The sequence below is a fragment of the Sturnira hondurensis genome, unplaced genomic scaffold, assembly GCF_014824575.4.
Source record: "Sturnira hondurensis isolate 20B ecotype Veracruz unplaced genomic scaffold, ASM1482457v3 Scaffold0001872, whole genome shotgun sequence".
Taxonomy (NCBI): domain Eukaryota; kingdom Metazoa; phylum Chordata; class Mammalia; order Chiroptera; family Phyllostomidae; genus Sturnira; species Sturnira hondurensis.
The window spans coordinates 29,827,074-29,847,957 of NW_028074503.1; the positions used below are offsets into that span (position 1 = coordinate 29,827,074).

A 20,884-nucleotide genomic window follows, 5' to 3' on the forward strand; every position below is an offset into this window, starting at 1 on the left:
CATGAAACTCCACAAACCACTTTTGACACATTTGATCACTCACAGCACTTTCCCCATATACCACAAAAATCTTCTTTTGCATTTCAGTTGCATCTTGAAATAATAAATCATAAAATGCCAAAAATGTTGCACATTTTCTTCCATCTTCAGTATTAAAATGGCTACACAGAAATTCACTGATTTTGGCTAAGTTTTTTTTATGCTCGTTGATATGACAGCCGTCACAATGCAATCTAACAAAATCATTTTGAATGAAGTTAAAGACAACTAAGCATTATTAGAGCCATCTTATGGGGAAAAAAAAACCCAAAAAGATTTTTGGCCAACCCAATATTTTCTTTCCAGTCACAGCATTTTATAATTTGGGCCATATTTTTTAGTACTAGGTAAGCCCTTAAAGGGCAAAGGGCTTATCATATAAGTCTTTAATTTTCATACCACAACAATAACAGATATGTTCACTCATTCGTTCGTTCAACAGATGAAGCATCTAGAGCCTGAGTTAGACGCAGGATTACAAAGGTGCTGACCCAGAAGAGTTTATGGTCTGGTGGGACAACTAGATATTGACACAGGTAAACACGTGACAATAAATACACAACAGAGGGAAGGCTGCCTGCTGCAGGTCTGTCTCCGTCCAGCCTGCGCTCTAAGATGGGGTCTGTAGATCAAAGTGGGAACAGCATCCAAGATGTGGGGCACACTAGGAAGTCTGCCAGACTCATTGCCAAGGTCTGGAAGCTAAAAAGCAAGAATGTGGTAGTTACTCAGAACCAAGAGGCTGGAAGCCACAATCGGCAGGTATAGAAGGTCAGGGAAACATACCAGAAAAGGTAGGGGAAGGTAAGCGGAGAGTCAGTCTGGGAAATCGCTTCTACCTGTTCTGGTTACTATGGATGTATTAAAAATGGCCCCCAAATTTGGTGGGTTTAAACAACCGTTTTTAATTTTGTTCCTGAATCTACAGTTTGGATATGGCTTAAGGGTGACAGCTTGTCTGTGCTCTACTCAGCATCACCGGAGGGGGCTCAAAGTCTTGGAGCTGGAATCATCCGAGGGCCCCCTTACATACCTGGTGGTTGATGCTGGCTGACACTCAAAGGGCGGGGGGCAGGGGTAGCGAGGGCTCCTTGGGCTGTGTCTCTAGCTCTCTGTGGCCTTTCTGTGTGGTCTCTCCAGTGCAGCGACTTCAGTGTACCCAGGTGTGTTGATTACTTGTTGCGGCACAGCAAAGTACCTCAAATTAGTGACTTAAGCAGCATACATTTGTCTCAGGTCCTGCTGGTCAGGAGTCTGCACACGGCTTCACTGGGTCCTCCACTCAAGGTCTCACAAGGCTGCAATTAAGGTGTTGGCTGGGCTGTACTCACTCTCATTTGGCAACTCAGCTTAGGGGAAATAAGCTTGTAAACTCAGTCAAGTACTTGGCAAAATTCACGCGCTTGCGCTGTAAGACTGACAGGCCCGGCTTCTGGCAGACTGTCAGCTGGAGGCCAATGTCAGCTCCTGCCTAGGTTCAGGGGGAAGAACGCCAAGCCCGCTCCTCAGAGGAAGGAGTAGTGGTCACGTTATGAGAAAAGCATGCGGGTATGCATAGCTGTTGGGTGGCTGTCTTTATAAGATACAGTCTGTTGTTTGCCCTCTGGCCACAACAATTCCCACGCCTCCCACGTGCAAAATACACTTATTTCCTCTCCCTTTGTCTTCAATTTGCTTACCAGGATATGGCATCGGGGAGGGCTGCTACATATTAAGAGCCAAATGGAAAAAAAAATTATGAACATAATCTGGGAAAAAATTTTTCCAACGGGACTTTTCATTGGAGCTGAATTTGGAAGTTGGACTCTGTTAACGCTGCGTAGGAGCTTGTTAAATGAATGATATTCCCTTTAGTTTTCCGTGTGTCTGTTTTATCTCGCTGACAAGACTATAAACTTTTAGTGAACAGAGACGTTGCATTTCATGTCTGCTCTATTCCTTGAGCAGTGCTTGTCCCAAGGGAGGGACTTGGCTCATTCTTATGAAATGCATGAATTCCTCAGCTCTCCCAAGGACCCCGTGTATATAAGCTACTGCCAATTGTAGGAAAGTATACCCTGGAAAGGTGTCTGTGTATCAACCCCATGATCACAACCATCTTTTGCATCAGGAAACAGTGTGATTCTGAGAAGGTGGCCGGATGCCCGATAAATTTCTCCCTTGTAGGACTGTCTCTCCAGGAGTGGGAGGAAGATGGAAAGAGCGACACGTGTGGGGAGTTGGCTGTGTTCGCAGTTGCGCGGCCAGCTCTGTGGAAGGTTCGGCTTTGTAAAGTGTCTCCTGGGGTCCCCCTCCTCCCTCCCAGTCCCCAGGGGAAGTCGTTTCTAGTTTGAGGAGTTGGACTGGTGAGGTAGCTTAAAGAGCATTTCCATTTCCTCATTGTTGGGAAACATCTCTAAAAGGATGTTTTCACTCTGAGCTTTTTAAAAAATTTTAAAATCAAAGCTAATCTTTAACAAAGCGGTAATAAAGAGGTTTTCCCCAGTGCATTCCACCTTCCCATCTGTGCAGTTTTTTCCCTAAACATCTCTCTCACCAGAACCATTACAAAATACTCCCCTGTGTTTAACCACAGGTTCTGCTTCTTCCTCTTAAATAAATACAATTGATGGTAAGAAAATAAATTGAAATCTATTCACATGAATGTGTGAATGACTGATAATTGTTCAAAGCTAGACTTTCATACTTGACAGTGTCTACGAATCACCCAGGCACCTGGGGAAGGTCCCCAGGCCCCTGAATGAGAACACGTGCCTGAGGGGCAAGGCCTCAGCATTGCTTGCTATGGGTACAAACTTCCTTTTCCTTTCTCCACAAACAGTGGGTGGGACAAAGGATCTTTCCTGCTCTAACCCCTGTGATGCTGTTAATTGTATCTGCCCACAATTCCCAAATGTTCATGGCCTCCCTGCAAGATTGGATTTTTCTCTTGAAACCAAGCTTGGCAGCCACATGCGTTCTAATTTCACAGGTTTGGTTCCCTGTGAAAACCCTTCTGATTAAACCTAACTCCCAATTCAAGTTAAAATTAGGGATTGAAAAAAATACTAAAGAGGACCCCAAATTTGCTAATTTTCCCCCCTCTTGGGGCCCTTAACATTATCGCAGCGTTACTAGTAGTACCCTTTCCTGCCTCATTTTGCATCCAGAGTCATCTGAACACTTCGAGAGCCTGTGACCTGGCCCTGGCCCTGGCCACATAGCTCAGCTGGTTGGAGAATCAGCCTGATATCCCAAGGTTGCAGGTTTGATCCTGGGTCAGGAAGGCATAAATAAGTGGAACAACAAATCGATGTTTTTCTCTCTCTAAAATTAATAAATAAAAAACTTAAAAAAAAAAGAGTTCAAGGACTGAAACTGCCTTTTACTGCCCCTCTGGTCAACAGCTCCTGTGCCATCCCCTGGAGCCCCAGCTCACAGCCCCTGGAGAATCTCAATGACAGCACTGACCTCAGTGCGTCTGGTTATTTTCTGTTGTCCTGTGGTAGCAGTCATCCGTTTGCTCAGTCCTTCACGTATTTTCATTCATTCACGGCACCGACTATTCAAGGGAAAGTGGAGGGAAGGGCAGAGGAAAAGACTCGTTCTTCAGGAGTTTATATTTGCTCCATCCATAGATAGAGAGGGTGTGACCAGGAACCCGCTTCCTTCATAACGGGTAAAGATGGAATTTTGCAACAGTTTCCATTTATTATATGGATTAGCACCAAAATGGACTGAGAATTCTGATCCCATCATTCTGCAGACAATGCCGCTGGGACTCAGAGAGGTGAAGTAACTTGTCCAGTATCACACAGCCTGTCTCTTGTCTCCTAATCCAGAACTCTTTCTGCTCTAGCAACAAGCAAGCTGAGAGAAGCCACTACTCGGTCTATATATCCAGTCCTTTTGGTCAAAATCTTCCGGTTATACAAATGGAAGCTTGGCTATTTCTTTGGTAAAAATTTCCATCATATTTTTGGGTAAGCAATTTAGAAAAAAAATGCTATTCCTCACCAGCCAACCAACCATAAAACTTTAGAACTTTTGGGACTTTCTGGATTGACCACTCCCTTTCAAAATCTGGCTACAGGGGAGAGGCAGAGAACACTGGAATCCAGGAATTTTTGAGTCCCAAGTTCACAACCACTTCCGCACTGCTGCCTCTCTAAAAAACTCATCTCAGTGTTGACCCAGGACATATTTAAGACTTTTGGCCCTAAACTTTGTGCTTACACCAGGACAGTGTTCTGCCTTCAGCTGGCGACATGTCTCAACAGTGAGTGGGAATGACACTAAAGGACAAATGGTCTAAAGATGCTTTAAAAATCTCCCTAAGAGGCTACTGTATAAATGAATCTCTTAAAGATTATCTCAGAACACAAGTGTGCAGCAGGTCCAACACTTGGTATAATATTACAACTAGTTCAAAATCCACACACGAGGAGATAGAAAAAGGCGCTGCCTATGATGACGATAATGCACTGGGGAGGGCAGTGTACAGACCACGTGACCATCTACAGCCTGATAACTCAATGTGGGCACATACAACAGCCTGGCACCTCCACGAGCTTGTCAGAAATGCGAATCTAGGTCTACCCCAGTCTTGCTGAATCTAATCTTCATTTTCACAAGACCCCCAGGGGTGTGCACGCAGGCGCAGTTTGAGAAGCAGCAGTCTGCTGTTCTCCATTCGTGAGCTCAGCAGTGCGAAGCAAGGGCTACATGGTGGGTAGACCAGCTGGGAGGTCTTGCAGCTCAGTGCTCTACTATTGCATGTGTGGCCCTTGCAAAAAACCTAACCTTTCTGAGGATCAGCTTCCTCTAGTATAAACCAAGGCTTTGGTTGTCATGAGCTTCCGGCAGAAAACTTTTTTTTCCATCCAAATTTGGTAGGGTAGCTTGGCTGAAGAGATTTGAGTGACTTGCATGTCACACATTTGGTGTGCTCAGTGAATGCTATTAATAAAAGTGCGGATCACACATCTTACTCCCTTTTACTCCGGGAAGAAACTATGCACTGCACAATTCATTGACTGGAGCCGCCGAAGACTCATTCTCCTTCTGAAAAAAATCCTGAGAGGCAGGCCTGTATGGGCTTCGCCAGGAATCCTGAGTCAGGTTTCCAAAGCCAAAGTGTTGCCATTGGAAGTCAGCACGTGACTTTACCGTTTCCTCATTGGGTTGCTCCAGCTCCTCCCCGTCTGAAGCTTCTTTAACCTGCAGGCTTTCAGCTCCACCTTGGCAGTTTTGACACATCGTGGATCCCACAGTAAACACTGCCTGGGACGGTGGCAAAGTTAACATGTTCTTTGAAAGGTGACTAATCTGGGTGTTGAATGAAGTCAAAAGTTAGCACCATACACACTGTTAACAATTCTGTTATATAATAATTCTGAGAAGAATCCCTGTCTCCAGGTAGTAGCTACATCACACCAGTTATTCTGGATGAGGAATGGAATCTGTGTTTGGCCAGGACCGAGGAATATTTGACTCCATCAATCAATAACTATCCTCAAAGTACTATTGACCTCTGATCAGCAAATCTGATGGCAGGGAGAGGTTATGGCAACTATCCTGCTGCTAAAATGCAAACCTGCTGGTTAAACATTTGCTGGAAACCCTGCCAGTGACCTCTGATGAAAGTGAACCTCGTTTGTGTTCCTGCAGAGTGTTCTGGGATATCAGGAGGAAAATAACTGGCTGACCCAACACAGCAGAGCTGCTGGGGCCAGAGTTTCTCTGGACTGAATGGGCTGGCAGCAGGCATGTCTCCCTCAGTTCTTCTCCCCCCACAACCAGATAGTGGGGTCTCTGTTAGGAGATTTTACATAGCAACAATCATGGCTGTTACCCCTTCGGAAGACCCTCAACATTTTTTTCTTTCCAAGTTTGCTCCCACCTCCACTCAAAGAAAGGGTACGAGCATTTTTTGTTCCTTATTCCTCAGTGCCTAACACGGTGTTTTGTTAGGCATTGGATTTGTTATGTGCCTCACTGGATACAGTGCATACTTAATAGACTTCTAAAAATTCAATTAAAAAACTGTTTAGAGCGGTTTTAGGTTCACAGCAAAATTGAGAGGAAGGTACAGAGATTTTCCATATACCCCTCCCCACAAACACAGACTCTGACATTCGCCAACATCCCCATCAAAGTGGTCCATGTGTTACGGCCTGCGAACCTGCAGTGACACACGATTGTTACCCGAAGTCCAGTTTACATGAGGTTCACTCTCGGTGTTGTACTTTCTATGGCTTTGGACAAATTTATAACAACACGAATCCACTTTTATATTATCCCACCGAGTAGTTTCACTGCCCTAAAATCCCTCTGTGCTCTGCCTGTTCATCCCTCCCTCCCCACAAAAACCCTGGAAAGCGCTAATCTTTGTCCCTCCTCCCCGGTCTCCTCGCCTTTTCTAGAGTGTGGTGTGTTCAGAGTCTCCAAGTACGTGGCCTTTTCAGATTGGCTTCTTTCACCTAGTACTATGCAAGTGAGGTTCCTCCAGGTCTTCTCAAAGCTTCACAGTTTGTTCCTTTTTAGTGCTGAATAATATTCCACTGAACGTACCCCATTGTATCCATTCACCTACCGAAGGGACATCTTGGTTACTTCCAAATTTTGGCAAATAGGAATAAAGCTGCTATAAATATCTGTGTGCAAGTAAATGCTTTAAAAGTGAATGGATTACTCTTTCCACTGTGCGCCATCTGTGTGTCACGTGACCAGCTCTTTGAAATATACCATGTTGAATTCTGTGACTTATTTGTGTTTATTCCCTTTCAGAGCTGTGTCTCTTAAAAGAACGAGTCTGTGTCTTGCTCAGCATTGTTCCTCCAGCACTTGGAACAGAACCCAACAGTTGTAGGTTCAGCTTGTCCTTTGGTTGTTTCTGGGGAAGTGGGATGACAGATGGGGACCGATACACCTACTAACAAATACCTTAGCGATGGATTTAACAAGCTTTCCTTTGAAAACATAAATACAATGAAACTCCAACTATAAGAATAAGAGTCAGGATTTCCCCATAAATGGGAAATTAGGAGGTTAAGCACTTTCAGCTTCATAGTAAGAGGAGACTTGGATTCCAAAATTTAAAGTGATTCTGTGGAAGCCTTGATTAATATTTTCTGTGTTCACAGAGAGAAAACAAGCAGCTGAGACATTTGAAATAAGAAAATACCAATGATGCATTACACATCTTTAATTAGTACTAATGGGTGCTGTGTAATTAATTCAATTCACCATCCCTTTTTCAGTTGAAACATCTCTCTTCCCTGTAGTTCCCAGAAGAAGCTATAAATTTCTCCTGATTTGCTGTAAATAAGATGTTTTTCTTTCCTGACATGCAAATGCTTGTGGTCTTTTCGATCTTATGATCAGATGCCCCCCACGACCCCTGCCCCAGGTTTTTACCAGGAGCGTGGCCCAGACGATTTGGATGCTTGGGGTAGTGTGGGCTCCCTCAGGTTGGCCTACCTCAGCAGGTGTTTCTCCAACTCCTTCTCCAAGACCCAGGACCGCACAGACTTAATGCCATTCCTGCTGACTTACTGTCCAACTAACGAGGGCACCTACTCCTTACCGGGATCTCAGCTTCTCTCTCCTAATAGAGAGCAGAATGAACTTTAACTTCCTGCTTTACTTTCCTTCCATAGGATCAGCAACATGTTAATGTCTTCATTTCCTACCACTGATTCCTACTGTAAGGGTTATAAACTATCTCGACCCCAATAGTCCCTCTTTCATCATATGTCAGGTCGAGCCATGAACCACCATCTCTCATTCACCAAAACACATGGAATATGATGTGTGAGCTGATGAAATACCAAACTGCTCTTTTAGCAGGAATTTCAGATAATGCACAGGGTCAGGGACATTAATGATCCTTTGGATATCGTAGTTGGAGAAAACAGCTTACAAGCTTCGGAGTGCAAAGCAAGGCCCATATTGCCGTACATACTCCACCGAGACGCCAAAGAAGATGAAATTCCCTTTTCCACTCTGAAGTGTATACAGGTGGGATGAGAAGAGAACACAAACAGCTGCGGAAGAAGACCATCACAGAACTGCATAAGGCGGAGTCTGATTGCGGACAAAAGTGGGTTTTAATCAATTTCACATGAAATGAATAATATGGCCATGTGCTAATTATTTCTTAATAATGTGACCTTTGGCAGCGTAAGGAGAAGAAAAGTCTGGAAATCTGACCTTTGCAGAAATGATGGGAAAACTGATCGGGTACCACTTTTCTCTGAGGAAGCCATTTTCTCCGAGAGAAAAGCCAGAAACCCACTATGACGGAGCCATGCTGTGACGAGCCAGCAGTGTTGCTGTGGGAATCAGAGAAACGCTCCCCTTTCCTTGCGCAGTTGCAATCCTTTGCTGGGCACATGTCCTAGTGAATAGAACAGAAGCTGCATTTCAGCCCCTTTGCCCCCCGGAATTTTGAGCAATGAAGAAGCATCATGTTTCCTAACAATTTTATTCAATGCTCTACTTAAAGTGGTTTGTTATTGCTCTCAAAATAAGATCAAGCTTCCATATCATAGCCCCAGTCTTGCTCTCCACTCCTGAAACTGTGAGACCTTTTAACTCTGACTTCTGTATCTTTTAATTTCTCATTTCTATTTCCCATCTCTCTCTGTGCTAATTTCTGCCTAATTTCTCCAGATTTGTCTTCCAGTTCACTAATTCTCTCTTTAGACATGCCTAATTTAATGATTAAGAGTCCATTGAGTTTTTATTGCCATCGTCAAATTTTTTATTTATATAGGTTTTAGCTTTAAAATCTGCTATGTTAATTGTTCCCACCACCAGTGGAAGTTATAAAATTTATGTGATGTGGTAGCTAGTGTCAGATAGCACAACAACAGCAATCATATTGTAACATAAATGCATTAAATCAATGTGTTGTGCACCTTAAACCTACACAGTTATATCTCAATATATCCCAGTCAAGTATATCTCAATTGTTAAAACATCTGTTATGTCAGTTTATGGTGTTGTTTTCTGTTCCTTGACAATATACTCAAGTGTGTCTATTTGGTTTTGATGTAGTATGTTTGGTACTTTTAAAAATAACTTTTGGGGGGTAATTTTAACATCTGAAATTTTATAGGCCTGTTCTTTCCTCTGTTTTCAGCGTTCGTTCTTGTTCATGGTATCTAGTTTACTTGAATGTACAATTCATTCGTTCATTCATTCATTACCATGAGTTATGCATTTTCCTTGGGCATTTATTTAAAGGGGTGATTTGGTATCCAGGAAGGAAGTCTGGTTCTCTGAGATTTACATCAGCTCCTGTCAGGTTCCTGAAGACATTAACAGCCTGGGAAAATGTTAAGGTGAAGTCATAGCTTGAGCTTTACTGGACTATCCAGATAATGAGAATTTGGGCCACAGATCCATGAGAAGACTTGTTTTCTATCACAGCTTCTCTGGCCAGAGATTTAATTCTTCCTGATACGCTGTGGTCCAAAAAGAATTTCCCTGAGGGTGAGGGTGGGAGGATTAGGTTATTTCTGGTTCATTATTAGACATTAAGGGTACAGCCCTTGTGGGTCCCAAGTTATGCATGGAAGGTCTTCTACTAGACCCCTGGGCTTTGTCCTTTGTGGCTCTTTATCCAAGAGGCCTCAACAACTAAAGTTCAAGTTCAGAAAATATCCTCAGTGAAAGAGCACCCTCAGTGTTCTGCTTATTTATCTGGGTTTCTGCCTATACTTAGATTTTAGCCTGTTAGTTCCTCATCATCATCTTAACTGTTAAATGTTTTCAAGAAGTGTTTTAAATATATACATTTATTTAGACTGTTTTTAGATGTTTTCTCTGGGAAAGCCAGTCGGCACCTCTCATTAGCCTTAGCACTAGCAATGCAAGTCTTGTCTTCATGCACAGCCTTGGGCAGGTTACTTGACCTACCTGTGCTCAGTTTGCTCCTCTGCAAATGGAGACAACAGTAGTGCCTAGCTCGAAGACTGCAGTGGAACACACATAAAGTAGCAAACATATGAGGTCTGTCCAGAAAACGTCCAGCCACTGTCAATGTAAAGAGAATGGTTTGCACGACATCAATATAACCTGGCAGCCACGGAGGGTGGACTGGAATGCGCATGTTTGAACAATGATGACTTCACTGTACTAGTCAGTGGGGGTGGCAGATGCCATTGAGTGAGCATGTGCACTGTGTGGCCATTGTGTGGCCACTGTGTTCAAAATGACTGAGTAGAGTGACGAATCTGTCAAATTTTGCATTAGGCTTGAACATTCCTCTGTGGAAACTATTTGGATGATTCAGAAGTCCTCAGCTGTGGGCAACTGGTGATCGGCAACTTCATCACCCCATTGTGCCCTCTCATACATCACATTTTGTGCAGAGTTTTTTTGGTGAAACATCAAATCACCCAGGCGACTCAGCCCCTCTTCAGCCCAGATTTGGAGCCCTGGGACTTCTGCCTTTTCCCAAAATTAAAATAACCTTTGAAAGGAAAGAGACCGTCAATGAGATTCAGGAAAATATGATGGGGCAGCTGATGGCAACTGGGAGAACTGTGTGAGGCCCCAAGGTGCCTACTTGGAAGGGGACTGAGGCATCATTGTCCTGCGTACAATGTACTTTGTATCTTGTATCTCCTTCAATAAATGTCACTGTTTTTCATACGATATGGCTGAATACCTTCTGGACAGACCTCGTATACGCAGTGCTCAGCACAATGCCCTCGGTGAGCACTCAGTGCAATGCTGACCCAGCTCTCCCAACCCTTAACAAGCCCCGCCCCCATGCCTGCTACTCTCACTTCTCACTCTGCATACCTTGTGGGCTTTTTGTCCCAGCTGAACTTCAGTAATGGTTTCTGCATCTATTATGTAACATCTGCCTCCCAGTTCGATGAGTCTCTGGGAATCAAGGACCATGTCTGTTTCACTCAACAGCCCTAGTTCCTTGAACGTGAATGACATGACATGTAGTGGGCACTCGCCAAACATTGGTGGAATAATGCGTATGTGTTTCTACATTTTTAAGAGAGCACAAACAAAATGTGGACTCTCTCTAGGTGGGGAGGACTTAATGGATAATCTATCTCTGATTAAGCACTTAAGCTCTGGAATCGAGCCAGGTGTGAAGATATTCATCTTTTGTGTTTTTCACTTTTCTGTGAAATGGGAATAACAATAGTGTCTACCTTGTAGGTTATGTAAAGCACTTAGTAGTGTTACAGAACAATCCCCACCCCACCCCGCCCCCCAAGAACCATATGCTAATACATTCCAGACCCCCTATTGGGCTTGATTGTCCGCTGCCAATTAGAAAGACATCTCTCAATGCCAGAGATTTGTGAAAAGGAAAGGAAATGTTTATTTAATGTTAGACAGACTTAAAGTAGTGACCTAATGTCTTCATTAAAATATCGAAGTCCTTTAGGATATCCACCTACGCATACAACGCTCCCTTCTCCCTCTGCCCTAATTCAGGGTACCGTAACTCAGGAAACAAAGCAAAAGTCCGGGATCCAGGCTCCTGCCACTGTCCACTGTGTTGCCATCCAGGCAGGATCTCTAATTAATCCAAAACCATGTGGCACCTTCTCACAGTCTACTGGCAAGAGTTCTTTGTACCCATTTTTGCAGAGGTCTGCACTCCGCTAAAACTGCATGGTTCTTCCTCCGCCGGAGCTGTGGGGGTCTACACTCTGGCCAAACCACGTGGATCTCTTTTCCTGGCAAGCCAGAGTCAAGAAAGGGCCTTCACTCTGGCAAAGCCTCAGGGTTCTCCTTTAATGGCTGCCCTGTCTGGGTTTAAATCCCCATGCCAATCTTCTTCTGTACCCCATTTCTGACTCCTCCTACAATCACTTACACCTGCCAGCATTCCTGTACTATTCCAAGTTTACTGGGCTGCCATCATGAGTCTGGGCAGGTATGGCCCCATGTCATGGGGCCAATCTTCTCCAAGCTCCCGCAGGCACTGTAACTTGAGGACCTGCCTGCTTCCCCTCCCCCACCAGTTACATCTTGCAGGGGAGTGACTTCCATCCCCCTGGCTCCAAGCATGGCTATAGCTATTTAACATATCCAAGTGACCCGCCAAAGGCTATAGATATGTTAAATGACCATGCCATGGATTAGCTGCAAGGCTGTAGCTGTACAAAACAGCCCTGCATGTTCCTGCTCCATGTGTCCCTTCCCCCAGCTCACACCTGTGGGGGAAGGGGTGAGGACATCTTATATGTCTCTCCAATATTTTCTAGACACCTTGAGTTCTGGACCCCATTCCAGATCCCTTTTGGGGGACCCCCTCTTGGCTGCACCCTGTATCAGTAGGAGCCCAGCACGTGGTAAGAACTCAACAAATGCTGGCTATAATGATTTCTGCTGTCCTTAGTTTTGGGGTGGGGGAAGGGGTATCACTCATGAAAACAGTTCACTTTCAGAAAGCCTAAGCTATACAAATAGGGGCCCAGGACCATCCGGAAGAGTCGAGTATGACGATGTTTTAGCTTCTCTAGTTTCTGAAAATGTGTGTGACACAGTGTTTTGATGAAAAGCAGAAAAAGGGCTTCTCACTGTGGCTGTGCTATTATTATTCTCACTCTCGGGGGTGTGACTTCAGCACTTAAACCACAGAAAATGCACTCACATTTATAGGAAGAGCTCCGGGCTCCTCATACCCCATCCGCGTCCACCGCTTGATTTACATCTAGTGAAACGGAGTATAAATGTTTATGAAACTCACCAGAGCGAAGACAGGCGTGTCCTGGGGAACCGTGGGAGGGGATCCATAGCTTAGGTTAGGAATATGTGCCTCCTGGGCCCATGGGGAAATGAAACGCAAACCCCTTAAGTGCAAGCTGGAAACTGATCGTTTGTGTACCAGCCTTCAGACAGGTCTTGTAGACCACTGGGGCTTGGTTTGTGTTGATTTTGGTCTGTGCAAACCTTACCCATCCCTGCTTTAAATGTTGCCGTCATTATACTTATATATTCCCACTCTGAGGTTTACATGTCACAGGGTCTGCTTCCAGGGTGTGATGGAAATAAGTTTGGTCCTTGGGTGTATTGCGTGCCAGCTTTTCTTATCTCATGGTCTAAAGGAAAAAAAGGAGAAATAATGTCATAAAATAGGTAATGTTCTCCTACTTTGAGGCCGCAGTGCAGTGGCTATTTGAGTTGAAATGAGCTGTAACAAAGCCAAAGAAAATTGATGAAAACACGTTTTGTTCCTGCTGGAATAATGCCCCTCTTTGCACTGTGTCGGCCGCCTGGGGCAGAGAGCCTAGCTGCCAGCTGCTGTCACTCACGGCCCCAAGGGAAGGCGCAGCACCCTTGTGCTTATTTGCATAACTTCTTTAAAATTTTCAATTTAAGTGGAAGTATTATCATATCCAAACTGAATGACAAGGACCTGCCCTTAAAATTAACTGGCGGTGTTGCTTGTCACCTTAGCTGCTCATCAGAATCACCCAGGGCATTTTTATATGTTTCAATGCCCAGGCCCCACCAATGATGGAATTAATTCCAGATTCTGGAGGTTGGGCCTCGAGGTTGGCACTTTTGAAGTCTCCCTAGGTTACTGATAACATTTACGCCTGACAAGTGTTTTCCCAGCTGGTGGTAGGAGAGATGTTATTATCCCCAATTTACAGAGGGGGAAACCAAGGTCTGAATTATTTAAAGGTTTATTCAAGGTTTAGCGTATCCACTGCTCAAGTATCAGAACGCGTAAATGCCTTTGAGCAGAACACGCCTCCTTCACTTTTCCTTGGCCTTAAAAAGGACCCTTGAATCGTGCTTTTTCAGAAGAGGGGCAGACTTCATGTGAAATGAGGAGAACTGGAAATCAGAGAAGGAGCACGTATCTCGTGCATCTTTATGCTCCCGGTACTCCCTAGCACCACGCACTGAACAAACATTTGATAAATTAGTCGAAACGAGGTGACCAAGGTCACACAGCCCCACACCTGGCCTCTGATCACTGGGTGAGCTTTGCCCGCTTCCCCAGCTGAAAGCCGCACGCACATCCCTGGACTCCAGGGACCACGCCTCCTGCATTGTGTGGTGAGACCAGCTCTTGAATGGTTTCTGTCCTTCTACCTAAAGTACACTCTCAAGCATGTAATGATGCTTTTTATTTCAAAAAGTGTAGTAGCTGTTTTCAGAACAGAAACATTTGTTACTAAGTTGTGGTTCTCCATCAGCTTCCATATGTTACTTTTGGGGCATGTAGGAAAAACCCCTGAGGGACTTTCTCAGGCACAGGCATTGCTGCGCTTCTCTCCAGCTTTGCACACTTTCCTCCTTTCTCCCCGCCCTGTTTGGGGCAGCACCCCCTCATTCACACACAACATGGTTTCAGGCACACCTGTTGTTGCACCTAGTTTGTCCCCCAGGACGGGCGAGTTTGAGGGTGGTGGGAGACTCACTGGGCCCAGCTTTGTGACTGCACTAACCTGGGGGTCTCTGGTCTTCGGGCTGTAGCGAGAGCGGGGCTGTGCAGAGGTGGAGACTGTGAGGCGAGGTACCGCCTGGGGTTTGGGAATGCAACACGGGGCTGGAATGTTCTGTTGTTGGTACTGACTATAGGACCTTCGGTGAGGCAGCTGCATGGGGTGATGATACCACCACCAATTAGAGAAGAACCTAAAGGAAAGTGAGTCATGTCCCAAGTTGACAAACCCAGTCTGAGCCGGAGACCACTCGACACTAAGATGCCATTCATGGGGCTGCATAGTGTGTCCCTCATTTTCCACCACAAACTTCCTGAGGGCAGGTGTGGGAATAGAAGGGATAGAAGCCCAGTGAGTTATAGGGGAAGTGGGCGTCTCTGAATGTAGTCACTCTACTGCACAGACTGCGTAGAGGTGGTACTGGGTCAGACTTGCCTAGGTTCTCTTCCTGGCTGCGTGACCTTGAACTAGGTCCTTAATTTCCCTGGGTCTCAGTTTCCTTTTCTGTAAATACTACCAACTATATGCGATTGTTGTTGTTACTGTTACTTTACTTAAAAACCACTCATTAAATTCCCCAGGTACAGATTTTTTAAATGTGGTACTGAGATAAATGAAAGAGACATATAAAACAGAACCAAGTGAACTTCCTTTTTTTATGTATCCTGTTATCTGGAAGTCCATAATAGCATGGGAAGACAATTAACATTAATTATGCCTCCTGAGAGTACCTTTGAATGGTTGTAATAAAGGGCAACGCTATATTTAGTATCGTTTACAAATTGTTACAGTCTCACTGAATTCTCACTTGTGGAAAATGAATAATCCAAGTATGTTCCATGATGTCTTTCTGCTTATCTGAATATTTAACAAATCTGAAAGTCAAATTTAGGAACTGTGCTGACGATTTCACAGTCTCAGACATGGCCGCATGTTCTGACTCGGTGACAAATGAGAGTGGAAGCAAGAAATGGACCCGCAGCAGGGACGACACTGGTCATTCCCAAGGATGGTCAGGAAGCTTGTGTGACTCTGCGACCAGCTGCGTGTGTCTGGGTGCGTTCCTTAAACCAGGGTTCAGGAGACACTAATAAAATTACTTCGAAATCACTTTAGAGCCACCGAAAAAAAAACAGCTTTACAAATGAGAGCTACAGTCCATAAAGTGTAGGCACTGTGGGTCAAAGTACATTTGATTTTATTTATGTGTATTATAAAACTGGTAATGATGTTATAAAATTTTATAATAGTTATTATTTTACTATTTCAAAATGCACTTTATAATCATGAGCTAATTAATCTTAAAACTACCCCAACATGGCATTACTAATATTATAATCGCTATTTCCTGCTGGGAGAATGGAAGATAGAGTATGAGTAAATTGTATATTTAATTGGGAACCAGGAATCTTGGATATTAATCTTCAATTATAACTAATCACTGGAACATTATCTAGGTTAAAAAAAAAACAAAACTCTTCAATACTTTTTTTTATCAATTATTTATTTTAGAACATTCGGGCCATAAAAAAGAATGCTAGCATTTTCTTGTCTTAATAAAAAACTTGTCATGAAAATATTTCAGTTCCCTGTGTCCTCCAATTGCCTGCATCTGAACAGGGTATAAACAGGCAGAGGCCCAGCAAAGTCTTTTATGGTGGAAGTAAGGCCCGTTACAGGCCCATTCCGAGGCTTTCTGAAGTCCACTTCCCGGATGAGAGCGGATACAAGAACGCTCCCAGGCTCAGCTGTGCGCTATTACCCTGGCTTCTTATCCTAAATGGCTTAGATCACTCCCTCCTCCTACACCCAATACATCACATCTGTTACTGATTCCCATGCAGAAGTCTTACTTCATTTTGGTCGACTAATAAAAATGAAGTTCTGTTTCCTAGAAATGCTGCAGCATCTCGCAGAGACCACTTCCCCCAACAATGGGAATTGGGGCTGTTTTCCAGGTAGCTCAGGGAGCTGCCTGCTTTTCAATCAAACGGCTTCATTAACTGATGTGGTCATTCACTTCCTTTTGACCGGGGTACCTACCAGTGTCTGATTTTATATTCACAACAAAAACATTCTCCCCATTTATCTCGATATAGAAGCTATGCATCACATTCCACAGATTTGTTTAGACACAGTACAGCAAGAGCGATGACAAGATTCAGCTCAGAGCAGGATGCCTTATACCCAGAATGAAGAAGAAGAGGGAGAGGGAGGGTGTCTGAATCTACGCCTGGATTGGCGCTCCAGAAACTCGTCGCTCTGGGTCGTTCAGACACGGTGCTCCCCCTGGCCCCTGAGCTCTAGGGGCCATGAATCTTTGTGCAAAACTGGAGAAAACAAGTCATGAATTTTGTTTTGAGATTTTCACAGGCATCGTAGAAGTGGATGCTGTTCATTGGAGTAAGCAGACTTGGTTGTTGAGGCCGTGAATCTAGGTCATGATCAGGCTGCTACTCACATCGTCATAGAACTTGTGTGGGAAGGAAAGATTTGTTTACCTGCAGGAACATGGGTTTACACACAGCCAGCTTAGAGGGCCTAGAGCAAAACATGGGGGAGGGGGGTATGTTTATTCTTCAAGAGAAGGACAGGGATGACTTGTCTAAACTTGCAGCATTCATAACTTACATGGTAAATCCTTAATTTAATGAGCTTTGCAATGCTCAAGTTGAAGGTCAAGAATAAATAAGTCATTATCTTGTTAGGTCACATTGGTAACAGTGGCATGTGGGGGCCATGTTGTGGGGCATTGTCACTGACCTCATGGTGTAAACCTCAAAAGTTTAAATGGCCAAGTGAGGGCCCCAACAGGAGGTGGCACTCAGTAAGTGCTAGCTGTGGTGATACATGATAAAGAGACCTCTCTTATCAGCTGTCCACTGACTTAGCTCAACTGTGTCTTGAGTTTGCTTTCATTTTAAGCCTGTATCACTCCTGGGCTTAAGTTTCATATGCTTACTGCCCATGGTACAAGGTCTGACATGACCTCTTAAAAGCTTCAGAAGGGTGTTCTATAACTCGGGCGTTCTGGAATTTTATGAACAGACTGAGCTCATCTCCCATGTGTGTCCATGATTTTATAGATTTTCTTCATCTTAACCTGATCCCTGGTGTTTCCAGACCAGATGGAGACTCACCACTGTCAAAGCTTAGTCTCACGTGGACATGCAGCTATGCCAAGCTTTTACACAAAGTCGTTATCACATTGTGGGGATGTGGCTGCTGGACGTGTATTATAATAATCAGATCCTCAAGTCTACTGAGTATTTGGAATGTATAAATACAGGTCAGTCTTCAGAAATGCCATCTAATTTATTCACAAAGCCTCATTAAGGGGCAGGGAAGGGTAGGCTTATATCTATTGAAGGAGCTGCTTAGAGTCTTTTGCTTCACGTTCTCTTCCATTTCCCCACATGCTCACCCTTCACAGAGTCCCTTACAGCCCCTAGACCCAGCTTTCGCACTGAGGCTTCCATGTCTCCGCTCAGCTACTTGTTCTGTCTGGAGTTTATTTTGGGAGTGGGTAAGCGGGAGGGAGGTGATAGGTTCAACCCAGGACACGCTGAATTTGAGACAACCGGGGGTGGTTATGTGGTCAGTTGAGTATATACATCCTCTGAGGTTTAGAGCTCAGAAGAGAGGCCTGGGGCAGAGACAGAGATTTTGGAGCCCCTGGGGAAGAGACAGTAATTAAAAGCAAAGGAGAAAAGAAGACAAAATAAAAGGCAAGATAAAAAAAGACCCAGCAGTGAGGTCCTGGGAGCTCACTGGACAGATGAGAAAGCGCTCATGATAGATAGTGAAGAGGAGAAGCCAGAAAGGTGGAAGGAAACAAGGTGACTGTGGTTTCGATGAGCCCAGGACACACGACAGAACATTTCCAGGGACGGAAAGAGACCTCCGTGGGGAATGCCATCAAGAGAACAGATGCTGTCTAAAAGGCATCCGCTGGCTTAAGTGGCTAGAAGGCCCTCACTGCTGTTGATGAAAGACATTTCAGTGGGCGTGGTGAGGGTGAGGACTAGCCCGGAGGAGTGAGGAAATGACCGTGTGAGCAAGTGCAGACACTTAACATGAAGGGATGTATCAGGATAAGGAGGTAATTGGGAGGACATGTGAAGTCCAGAAAAGGCTTGTTCTTTATTATTATTGTTGTTGTTGTTATTATTATTATTATTATTTTAAGGTTGGGAGAGAATTTGAATGCTGATGGAAAGGACCCTGCAGGCAAAAGAGGGGATTACTACGAGGACATGGGGCCTGGGGCCCCTTGGAATGATTGACATAAAACAGGAGAATGGCCAAGGAAGGTGGAGCAGGAGGAGGATGTGGACGAGATGTTTCTCGGGGTGTCGGTGGTGGGAGGCCCCTTTGATGGCTTCTGTTGTCTCCTGGAACCAGGATGCAAAGCCGTTCTCGGAGAGTGAGGGGGCAGAAGGGGTGTCAGCAATACGAGAGCGCAGTGGAGGTCGGCCGCTGAATCCCCAGGGGCTGGAAACTCCCGCGCTTCTTTGTTTTCTCTGATGATTCTCAGTTGCCCAGATTCAGGCCAGGAGAAAGCCGAAGCAGCAGGGACTAGAGAGAGACATAGTTTGAGAGTAATTGCAAGAGACGGACTGAAATGAGAGACTGGAATTTAAGCTAAACCTGGAGGATGGTGATATTAAGATCAAGAAGTCTTGGAATTAGAAGGGAGTGGAGAGGATAATGGTCTTGATGATGTCGAAGAACATGGTATGAGATTTTAAATTGGGGTTTGAGGACTCTGTGATCAGAGGGTTGGTGTTTAAATACTAATTTTTGAGGTGGAGCAGTTTGGAGATTTGGGAGAAGAAGAGGAAAAGGTCATTGGAAAGGAGGAGGTTGAGAACCAGGGAACCCAGGAGGATGGATGGAACAGGTTTGCATAAGGGCATTCTAGCCCAGGAGTTGAGGTGGATAGGATAATGGTGTCAGGCACCAGTCCTCATTCAGTGTACGTATGTGGAGGAAGGGAGAAGCTGTGGATGGCTGTAACAAGAAAAGGGGAGTCCTGGCCAGGTAGCTCAGTTGGTTAGAATGTTGTCTTGATATGCCAAGGTTGCAGGTTCAAGGCCCAGTCAGGGCACATACAGGAATCACCCAATGAAGGCATGAGTAAGTGGTCAACAAATAGGTCTCTCTCTCTCTTCCTCCCTTCCTTTTTTGTCTAAAATCAGTAAGTAACAACGTAAAAAAGAAGAAAAGGGGAACAATGACACAGACCCAAAAGAGGTGTTTCACAGCATTAAACTTAAACTTCCGCGATAAATGAAAAAATGTAGGGATCTATTTCTAACATGCTGTGGTTTTAACATGGGGTGGTCAATGCTATAAGACATTTCTGATTCTTTATAATGACAATGAGTTTACATGATTATGAGAAATTTCTGTTATTATAAAAGCATAGGAGTGTTGTTTGTTTTATGTTAATTGAAGTGGAGACTTCACCGAGCAGATCCTGGGGACCATGCCAAGTGAGTGGCCATTAGCTCACAGGGCTTGCTGGAATCATCTATCAAAAGGTAACAAGGCCATTTCCCCAGGCTCGGTTCCAACCACAGGAAGCAGAAGATTTCTTAAGCCAGGGTGCAGAGATGTTTGGCTTTAGGAGAACAAATAAGAGAGGAGAAATTGTTTTGTTGTAAAAATTCATAAGAGTAAGAATGGCCTTTGAAGTCTCCCTGATGAAATAGGTGGGGAGATTCAGATCATTGGGGTTTCTTAGCCAACACGGCCTTTGGATGCCCGGAAATTTTGCTTTCACGCGGATGCTTTGCCTGTCTCTGCAAATGCTCTCAGACTGGGCAGGCAGTCTGGGTGAGCACAGCTCATGGAAGCTCTCTGCTTGCCCAAAAGTGCTTCTGAGGTCATTAGTCTCCTTCTAATAAGCAACACACACCCTTTCCTCTCAGATCTCCAGTAAGGCCAGCCCCAGAGAATTCCAGAGGCATCCAAACAGCCGCCTGCAAACGAAGGAAGAGTTCTCTGGGTGTGGAACAAAACACCCAAAGCTGACCTGGTGTTTTCATTTCATCGCCACAGCTCAGAATTCACTCTCCAGACTCATGCTTTGTTTCCAGGTAACAGGCTGAGGATCCCCTGAATAATCTAGTAGGTGAAGTGGACAAACTGGTGGACTAGAAGCGAATTACAGTGCAATTCCAACATTAATTCAATACATTGCTGGGAGTTCTTGGATACGGAGTTTTAAGAGATGCTTCCAGTTGCTTCCATCTGATATCCCTAGAGAAGGCAGCTCACCATGCCTTCTCTCTCATGTGCTCCATAGAATTTTGAAACCCGGACAAACTTTGAGATCATCTACTCCCATCCTCTCATTCTTTGAGGTCTGAGCCTATCCAGGGCATCTTCTGTTCCTATGTGTTTAGCGG

The 20,884-nt window shown here is 44.6% G+C and overlaps 1 long non-coding RNA gene across 1 annotated transcript; it reads right to left on the reverse strand.

Moving 5' to 3' along the window:
• Positions 1–320: 320 nt before the first annotated feature.
• On the reverse strand, positions 321–7,797 carry LOC118979052 (uncharacterized). The gene is made up of 3 exons (XR_005064835.1): positions 7,607–7,797; positions 1,073–1,337; positions 321–741 (listed from the first exon to the last, which is right to left on the reverse strand). It is a non-coding gene; the product is annotated as an uncharacterized LOC118979052 (long non-coding RNA).
• Between the last annotated feature and the right edge of the window lie 13,087 nt (positions 7,798–20,884).